This window comes from Pygocentrus nattereri, chromosome 18 (assembly GCF_015220715.1).
Source record: "Pygocentrus nattereri isolate fPygNat1 chromosome 18, fPygNat1.pri, whole genome shotgun sequence".
Taxonomy (NCBI): Eukaryota; Metazoa; Chordata; class Actinopteri; order Characiformes; family Serrasalmidae; genus Pygocentrus; species Pygocentrus nattereri.
In genome coordinates, this window is record NC_051228.1 from 6,569,415 (window position 1) to 6,579,342 (window position 9,928).

Genomic DNA, 9,928 nt, shown 5'->3' on the forward strand with positions numbered 1-9,928 from the left:
TTTTGATAGTCTAACTTTTACATCCAAATAATGCATCGTTTGTCCAGTATGGATGTGTCTGACTCTCAGATGACCACTTGTCATTGTGCTCTTATGCACTGTTTGAGTGCAAGAGCCAGTGTTCTTATTCCTTTGTAGTGCAGGAAAGCAGGGAGCCATTTGAGATTTAGCCCAGCGTGGGATAAGGGACATACAATATGGTTAGGTTGGTGCTGTCACGCTCTGAAGGAGCTACGGTTTTAGGCGGGATAGGTGTTTATCTCAATTATTGTTAATAATTACTTTATCATATCACATAGTATTTTATCATATCAACCATTTTATAAAAGCAGTAAGCCACAGGAGGCTGTGCATTACAGTCATTTTATCTCAGGTAAGGAGTATACTATACGTGTCTAACAACACCTTTAACTGTGCTAAAATCACTATAATGCATGGCTTATTCCTTTATTCAATTTTTTTTGCAGCCATAGGCATTACTAATCATGTAGTGGATAAATATGCATGAAAATATGTTTTTAAATCTAGAGTTTGATATTTAATATTTTAAGGCTCGACTGTACCACAATGTCGTATTCAAAAGCACTTAAACAACCCACAGCAGAGAATAACTCTTCATGTTTTCTTTTATCTCTTCCTTTCTTTTTCTCTCCTGCCGCTGTAGATCTGGAGTCCAGCATCGTTCACAGTTCCAGTCTTACGTGGGTGCAGCCGTCTGCACTGGGGCACCGAGTCCTTCTGCAAGTACAAATACTGAAAGAGCAACGGTCACTTTATGTGTTCTTGGTGATTTCGTTAAAGCTGCTCACTCGATTTGTTTGTTTTCTTTTAATATTACAATAGAATCTCTGACCAACATCTACCAGCATTTAAATCAAAACAAACACTCTCCACTACACTGACCAACAGTGACTGGTTTGCTGCTGTTAACACTGGCTCCCGTGCAACACTAGTCCTTTTTCTAACGGTCAGAATGTACACGTTTCTTTACGCTGCCATGTTTTTTTTAACAGTTAGATTTGAATAGAGGGTTTTTATTTTGTTTTATTTTTTGTAAGTCACTTTTTTTTTCCCCCCACAGTGCTTTTGTAAAAGGGCTGTGCTTTTTCCTGCTTTTCATAATTACGAAACCTTTAAGAAGGTTGAACTCCTCTCCCAGCATATAACAAGGGTCTTCCAGCTGACAGTGGTCTGCTAGCAGAGTTTGTCATTTCACTGGGTGTAAGTACTGCAGTTGTATTAGACTGTTGTGTGGACATTTCAGTGGGTCAAGCGGCTTCATAGGCCACCACACAGTTGACACCTCATCCATACAGTGAAAAGTTGAAGTATTCAGTTTTATGCAGCCATGCACGCCGGTGGTCTGGGGGGCTTAGGGGAGGCTAAAATTAGCTTGAAATGTGTTTGAAACCTCATAGGAATTTTATGTCTACTCCACATTACTTAACCTGTCTTGCACAGTTATTCTAAAGGCAAGGCTGCTATTCGAAGGTGAACCGTTAGATTTCTAATATAGATTAAACACAGACTCATAGGGATTGAATCGGCAGTGTCAGTGGAATTTAGTTTTGGTTTAGGCTTAATATAATGTGCAGACCAGATCGAAGCTTTATTCATATGCGCTGTAGGTCATACAGAACTCGTACTAGGAATAGGAAGTTAGGGATGCACCGATCATCAATTTTTATTCCGATTTCGATTTCTTTACATCCAATTTGTGTGGCCAGATTTTATTAGCCTCTTTAAAACCATATCTAGCACATTTTCATTGCTTTCTGTTAGACAGAGTCAAATATATATAAGATTATTTGCTCTTGGACCAAACCGGCATTTAAAGGTCTTAAATTAAAAGATCAGTTCCGTATTAAAATGATATGAATCAAATAAAGTGTGTGAGGCATGCATCACTATGGTGGTCAAATCTCGAGTCTTCAGTAGCGAATTTTAGTTTAGTCTTGTTTCTAGCCACGGACATTGCATTGTACAAGAGTGAAAACACAACTATCATCCTATCAGGTCTGCAAATAACAAGCTTTTCATTATAGAAGAACCTTCAGTCTGAACAGAAACGCTGTGCATCGTTTACAGGAAAGAGGCAAACCAACTTAAAACTATCGGTTAGTCTGTACTTTAGGTAGCTGGCTTGTGTAGTTGGTAATCCAGCTGATGTTTATTGTAGTTTTAAAGGAATGAGATCTGCTGTCCTAACTACATGCTGGTTTACCTGTTTAGACACTTGCGAGCAGTTGCTAAGCTTCAGTTCTATCCTTCAGACTGTATATATATGCATCGAATCGGACGTCGCAGCAACCAGCGCTGCAGTAGTGAAAGCATGACTGCGCACTGATGCGCACAGTCAGTCGCGGGAGGTTGGAAACTTAAGATTCTGTTGATTTACCGTGATGAAATTAGCCTGATCTAATCAGTGTTTTTGTTTTTTCTATTTCGCTCAGGCTAAAATTTCCCTAGTCGTAAATCTCAAGTCTGAGTTGAATCACAAGTCATTTAACATGCAACTCAAGTTTGAGTCGCTGACCCAAGTTTGGTCTGGTACAGGTGTAGCAGCAGCAGCAGCAGCATGCAAATACAGGCCGAGTGCGCTTACCCTGCTCACGTTATTTACATCGTAAAGCCGCAACGTGGATTGGCCAGTGTAAATGAATAAACTGGCAGACTGGCAATTCCGATCGTGCCACCCTAGAAATAGTGTTTGACAGCGATGGGTCTGAGATCGAGTGAATTGGTGCAGAACTTTTATCAGCTGTTGTAAATCACCACTGCTACCAGCATACATTAACCCCTTAAACTCTAAGGGTCTGGTTGTAGGCCCACGCTTCAATTCCTCACTCTCAACTACTCAACTTATACATTTTTTACTCGTTACAGATTATTTATAGTAGTTACTACGGGTGTAAACCTCTCATCTGATTTTATTCTCTATAGTCCACTGCACTGTAGGCAGTCCCTCCAATCACATTTGTACTTTCCGTGTATGTTTAAACGCTGAATTGTACCAAAATAATTGAACTGATTTTCAAGGTTGAAACGAGAGATTTCATCATACACTGAGTCGCTTCCTAAAGAATTGTAATAGACCTTTTTCACACGCCTGGATTTGATGCAGTGGAAGGTGTCATAACAGGGAAAACATTACAGCAGTGGCAGTGTTTATTCACGTTTACCTGATTTTTCTACAAAACATTGTTTGGTGGAGCAGTTTCCGTTTTTAGAGAGGAGCAAGCTTGACATGGTTTACATTCATCGAAGGCATGCCGGATGGATGAGATACAGATTTAAGGAAGGCAGTAAAAAGCTGTGAATGGCTGAGAGGATATGTGACCTTATGTATAAATAAAATGAAACGGACTAGTTAATTATCTGCTATGAGGTAGATAACCCAGTGAACTCTGTTGACCGGCCGCAGGGTTCTGTGTGGCAGTTGTGTTGGTCAGTAGTTTTGACACCTGTGTGTAGTAAACACTAATGTTAGTGATATTGTCTTGTTGGTTAGCTTACCTGGAACATTGACTAAAGTCTGGCGATTTACTGCACAAAGAAACATTTAAAGAGGGGGAATATATGAAAATGTAAGGTTAAGTCACAACCAAAAGATGACAAAACCTCACAACTTGCAGAACATTGACTATTTTCCGGTACTCATTAGACAGCTAGTGTTAGCAGATTTAACTTGTTTATGAGACCCTTAGCTTCGTAGTCAGGCAAGTAATTCTTGAAGAAAGGCTTGTGGGTCTCGTCAAGCTTGATTTACTCTCAAAACAAAAACTGCTTCACACTGTGAATAATGTGATTTGGAGAAAAACTTGGTAAATGTTTTAAATGTTGTGGGTGGTGCAGTGTGTAGTGATGTTGTCTCACTGCAAGAAAGGCCTGGGTTCAGTTCCCCGGCCGGGCGACCAAGGTCCTTTCCGCATGGAGTTTGCATGTTCCCCCTGTGTCTGTGTGTGTCCTACAGGTGCTCTGGTTTCCTTCCACAGTCTAAAGACATACAGTCAGGTGAACTGGAGATCCTGAATTGTTTCTGGGTCTGTCCTGATCTTAAATGGTCCCCCATTGTCTGCCCTGAGATGGGCAGGCGACCTGTCCAGGGTGTTTCCTGCCTTCTGCCCGATAAGTGTTGGGATGTGACCCAGGAGGATAAGTGTGTTAGATTGTGTGTGTTTTAATGAGGCTATGAAAGTGTGCGAGTCCTCTACATTCTCATTCATAAGCAGCTGTAATGTTTTTCCTGCTGTGACGATTTCCACTGCATTGGCTCCGGAAGTGTGTAAAGAGGCTAATTAGATTGCTTTACTGCATTTCTCTCATTGTACCATGTTTTGATTCGATGTGATTATTTTGGTACCATTCGGTCTAAAAATGCACTGAATTTGCAAATGTGATTACAGGAGCTCTTTACACTGTAGTGGTTTTCACACTTGAAAGTAGCCGTAAACTTGTATTCTGGACAAAAATAAGCATGACTGCGCACTTTTTGAAGATTTTTATCATAGAGTATTCCGGAGTGTATGCATTTGAATCTCTACCTTCAGAGTGATGCAGCAAATGCATTTTTACACCCCTAGTAGTGAATCATCAGTTTCAGGGATTAACAGAATCATAGCACCAGTTTTGGACACTACATTGAATTTCAGCACAGAAAACGGAGACCTGCAATAAAATTCACATCGTTTGCACACTTCTAATCACGGCAGCCCCCATCAGGCGACCCACTGCCGATAGCGGACACTCCCATTGGCCAATGACTAGTTATTCAGGCTCAGTGCCACCTAATGAGCTCGAGCCAGGCAGCTGAGAGAGGAACGAAGCACTTCAGTCCTTCCGTGCATAAATTTTGGGGCACATAGGGCAGTGCAGGGCTAAAGGAGTCCATCACGGAGGAAATGGAAACTGTTTAATAATGCGTAATGACTGGAATAGACTATAAAATAAATTGAGTGGTTTGCTTATGGGAGAAACTACATTATTCAAGGAATATCAACTCATAATGGAAGTATATAATTTGGTAAGGAATATTGCACTCTTTAAAGTAATAATCTATGCTTGTAGTTGGTACAGTACTTAATCTGTTAAGGAATTCATTTATTGTACATTACAATTGTGGTACTCTAGTCTTCCAGGAAAAAAAAAAGAAAACACTGAAGAGGTTCATGCAAAATATTATATGTCATTGCAATATTCTTCCATATATAAAAAATGAACGTGATTTACGTCTGTGTTTTATTGAAAAGTGATAAGGAATTTGCTGGCTATATTTCGAATGACAGTGGTCCTGCTAGTGTAGAATTGTGTTTGTTTGTCTTGGGGAGGGTTGTGCAGTGTGTCGGTCTGTGTGTGCATCTTCTGTATTCTGTTAATTGTTGGTTTTATGCAGTTACGTGCCGAACGCCATTGGACATAAAACACAAAACAAGGCTTCTCGAGAGTTAGGCTTGAAACCTCAAAAGAGACACAGCTACAAATTCACTTCAGCTTGTATTCCAAACATTAGGACGCGAGAGTGAATTAGAATCAGATTTCCGCCTCACTCTGGCAGAGCTCTTCATGGTACCAGTCAAAAGTTGGGACATATCTACTCATAGAAGCTTATTATTAACTACCCTAAAGTGCGAAAAGTCAGACCGCCCTTTCATTTATTTCATTTTCACTCAAAATTGTTATTAGACATCAATTTTATCTCAGCTAATAAGCAGGAAACCTATAACTGAAAAGTACAACAACGAAATCGAACACTTTTCGGTGTTTAGTGTGTCCACTCTACGCCTTTATTACAGCTTCCATTCTTTTCGTCTGCTTTCAAGAAATCCGTGGGGATGTTTTTCCACACCTCTAAAGTTCAGTCTTAGAAGTTGGTGCACTTTCTGCTTCTCATGATCCAAGTGTAACAGTGTGAAACCATACAACATATCATCCAATACAAGCCTCTGAATTCAATTTGCACAGATCTCAAACAACGGCAAATACAGTACTCAGTTTAATATGGTTAATCTCAGTGTTCTAATAATATAAGAACACTGATCTTAGATCAGGCCTCATCTGTCCATGTGGTTCTGTACAGTGCTATGTAAAAGGCAACAACTGACACCCTGTCAGCTTTATTAATCTGAGATGTTTGATCAATAGGGGCCCTTTAGGGGAAACCGGAGTTAACATATTCTAAAATATAAAATACTTCTATAATGTTGAATGTTCTAATGCATTGAAAATGGAAACTTTTAACATACTAAAATAACTCCTTACAATTGCAGTAAACAGTAATGCTTCGAGACGCAACCATATCGCATCAAACCAAGTTATACATTTTTATAAATGGTTATTATTTCCAGCTCAGTTAGGCCTGAGTAGAGCGTGGATCTGAAAGAGTGGCCCCAATAAAGTAACTGGACATTTTAACAATTTGACCACTGTCCTTTAGGTTACTTAATGAAACGTTTAGCAAAATTTGATTTTATTTCAGAGAAAAACACTTGATATTTTTCTTCTTAACCCAATGAATACATTTTTAAGTAAGGCACGAATGTTCAAATTGTTGTATCTCCAAAATAGTAACTTTACAGGAGAATAAAATACTTGTAAGTGTAGGTAACCAGACTTACGTAATTTTGGGCCATTTCTTTTGGTCCATTCATCGTGAAATTTACATACAATGTAAAGGGCGACGGGTATTTTTATTATGTCAAAAACTGAAAAATGGCAAAATTGAGGCTAATGAGGTTTTGCTCTGCTTCTCAAGGCCACAAATCTGCCTAAACAGTTGTGACTTTTTCTCCATATGACTTCCATTTGCGTCTTTTGGTTTCAAATATGTCAGTGTGAATGCTAAGCACCCTAAATGTCTTTAAGATTATGATTCAATCAGATGTGTCCCAACTTTGATCAGAATCTGTACTGTACATTAAAGATTGGAAAACTCTTCAGCTGATTTTCTGAAGGTTGTTCTGTTTATCTAAGTTCAGCCGCAGTGGTACACCTAATGTTCGGCCTAATTCTCCTTAAATTCAGACAAAACACAAACACAAACAAAAGCAAATTGTCCACAGTGGACGTTTCGGTCAGAACCAGATGCTTTTTCTTTGTGTTTTTTTTCAGCCAAATGTTCAAAGCTATGCACTGGTTGAATCCTTCTGTCACTAAACCAACAGAAACAGCATTAGAACCATGTTTTTCACCTTCGCCGAAGGCGTATCGTCCATTTCTCCTGCTAGAATTTGTAACGAAATGCAAGTAGCAATGCACGCGGCCGGTTCTGCTGGTCCGGGTCGAGGTGGGACGCGTGTGGAGCAGACCTGTGTTCTACACATATGTATTTGAAGTATTTGTGATGTAAATATCCAAATATTATACAGAGAAAAAAAATTAAGTATTTTGAGTATTTGAGCACTAGAATGTATTTTCAAATACATGTATTTTCTCAAAGACTTGAGTACTTGAGAACATTTCAGATAACGGTGAAGTGAGTTTTGCCCAGGTCTGCCATAGAGAATTACTTTTGTTTTTGTCTTTAGATGCTATTTTGAAAAATACTGATCATTTTTGCGCTCATCTTTTTTTTTCACAGATAAACATGCGTCTTAATATTCTTTCATGTTCTGATTTCATTCATATAACTATTTGTTTCTGCAGCAAGGCAATTTTTACCACTCAGAGTGGTTATAAAAGGGACCATTGATGAGCACTTCAAGCTTTAGGCCATACAGAAAATGACTAGAGGGATACTAAATCGGTTTGGTTTAACAGTAGAACAATCAATCGAGTTGGTTTTAAAGCATGTAATAAATATTCAAAATATTTTCACTTCGTTAATATTCTTAACGATGGCGTATCATATTTGTTATATATTCGAAGTATCGTGAAATACAATATGCTAAACTACCTTCAGCTTTCACATCTCCTGTGTAGGTTAAAGGAGGATTCCGAAGTTTCTGCATAATCCGGTCTTTGAGATGGAAACGAAGTCATTCGGAGCGGTTTGATGTGAAATCTTTCATTGTAGAGGAATTTACAGTGGTGCTGATAGGAACCAGGGGTCATGATGACTACAACACAAATATAGCCACTTAATTTACCACCTAAAACGAATCTACTATATCTCTGTAATCTTGATGATGGTAAAATAGTCATAAACCTGAAAAAAGTACATTTTCTTTGGGGGACTGTTTTGCCTTAGAACACCTTTCATGTATCCCTCCACCTTGAATGGGTTAAAATTGATGGATAAAAAAACATTTTAGACCACAATTTTAATACAAAACTACCAGAAAACAATGTTTCAGACATCAAACATCAGTAATAGCTTTCTGTGAGGGGGCTTTTAGAGGTGTTAAACCCTTCAGACGTCTGGTTCCTATCACCACCACTGTGAGCCATTCTGACTCGCTGGGTTTGTTGCCTCACAAGGCCTTACATGTACCTCTCTGCCATGAATGGATTTCCAAAACACATTTCAGGTGAAATCTTCTCCAAGATGTCATAAAACATGTCTCAGGCATCAGGCACCATATTTATTAACCAAAACCACAAAGTAAACATATTTGTATGGAAGCTTCTAGGTGCATTAAACGCTTCAGACGTCTGGTTCCATTCACCACCACTGTGAGCAAATCTGACTCTAGAGAGAAGCATTTCACATCAAACTACTCTGGGTGACTTTGCTTTTGTCTTAGCCACTTAATCATGCAGAAACGTGAAGAAGAGCAGTGGAATTCCACCTTAAGAGCAGCAGCAAGTAGATTTGCAGGCGTCTTGGACAAAGTGTGTGAGTCTGGGTCTTTTTTTTCACAATTATACACACGTTTTTCAGGTCAGGAGCAACAAAACCATAAATGCAATGGCCTCGTTATCATGGGACTTAATATTGCCATGAAAATGATTCTTTGAGTGGTAGACTAGCTTTAAATGCTCTCTTTTTAAATGTTAAAGTGGTGTTAAATATGTGACTTTTGGGAAATAAAATTCGGATCGTAACTCATTGTGTTGAGAAAACGACGACGTTTACCACCAATGATCGTTCTCATTTGTCACCCAGCACTTCAGAAATACTCTCAGTTGCAGTCAGTCCCAGTAGAGCCATCGTAATCTCTTATACAACCAAGTGTAACTCGAGGGATCTGCTCACATTTGCAGACGCGCGTTGTTTCTCATCACTTTGGAACGCTCCCTGTCTACCTGCTGTAAACCACGGAGGTGTCGGTGGTTCTTGCACAGGCACTTAACAGCGAGCACTAAGAGGAGAGTTGATCGTAGGCCTACCCATTATGTCTTCCGAAATGTCCTTTTGGGTTCTAATCAGCGTCAAGGGTTGAAAATGACAGGCAACAAGTGTTTCTTTCTCACTGCATCTCAGTCTGTTATACGATCACGCAATAGTTTTTGGTAACCCCGAAAAAAAGATTAGGTTTCCGTCAAAGGCAAAAATTCCCATCCGGCTTGTGAAAATGAAGTTCTGTTACATTTATGTTGTTTTATGTTGTAATGAGGATCTGTTAGTGATCTTGGTAAAGACCAAGGTTGTAATTGTATTATATTTGCTGTACATGTAAAACGTAGATCATTCAATAACTATTAAAATCTTTGGAAACAAACCTGAGTTGTCTTGCTTTGTTTTTTCGTCATGCACCTGAATTCTGTATATGACTAAAGACTTGGCTTTTGTGCACTATATGGCCACCTTACTACCTCACCATCACACCTATATCAGCTTGTTTGACATTGCTTTCGAAACCCATGGGCATTAATATGGATGCAGCTTTAACAGTCTCCACTATTCTGGGAAGACTTGCCACAAGATTTTAGAGTGTGTCTGGGGGAATTTGTGCCCATTCAGCCAAAAGAGCATCTGTGGGGTCAGACACTTCCACATGTTGGAAGAGAGGCCCTAGCTCACAGTCAGCATTCCAGTTCATCCCAAAGG

General features: G+C 39.3%; 1 protein-coding gene across 4 annotated transcripts in view; it reads left to right on the forward strand.

Annotated features, from left to right (window-relative positions):
- The window catches only part of LOC108433286 (protein FAM168A-like), a 28,738-nt gene extending 19,139 nt beyond the window's left edge, over positions 1 to 9,599 (forward strand). For all 4 annotated transcript variants that reach the window (XM_017707752.2, XM_037546924.1, XM_017707753.2 and 1 more), the window contains one exon: positions 665 to 9,599. The gene's annotated coding sequence lies outside the window, so the exon portion shown is untranslated. The remainder of the gene's footprint in view (positions 1 to 664) is intronic.
- The last annotated feature ends 329 nt before the right edge of the window (positions 9,600 to 9,928 follow it).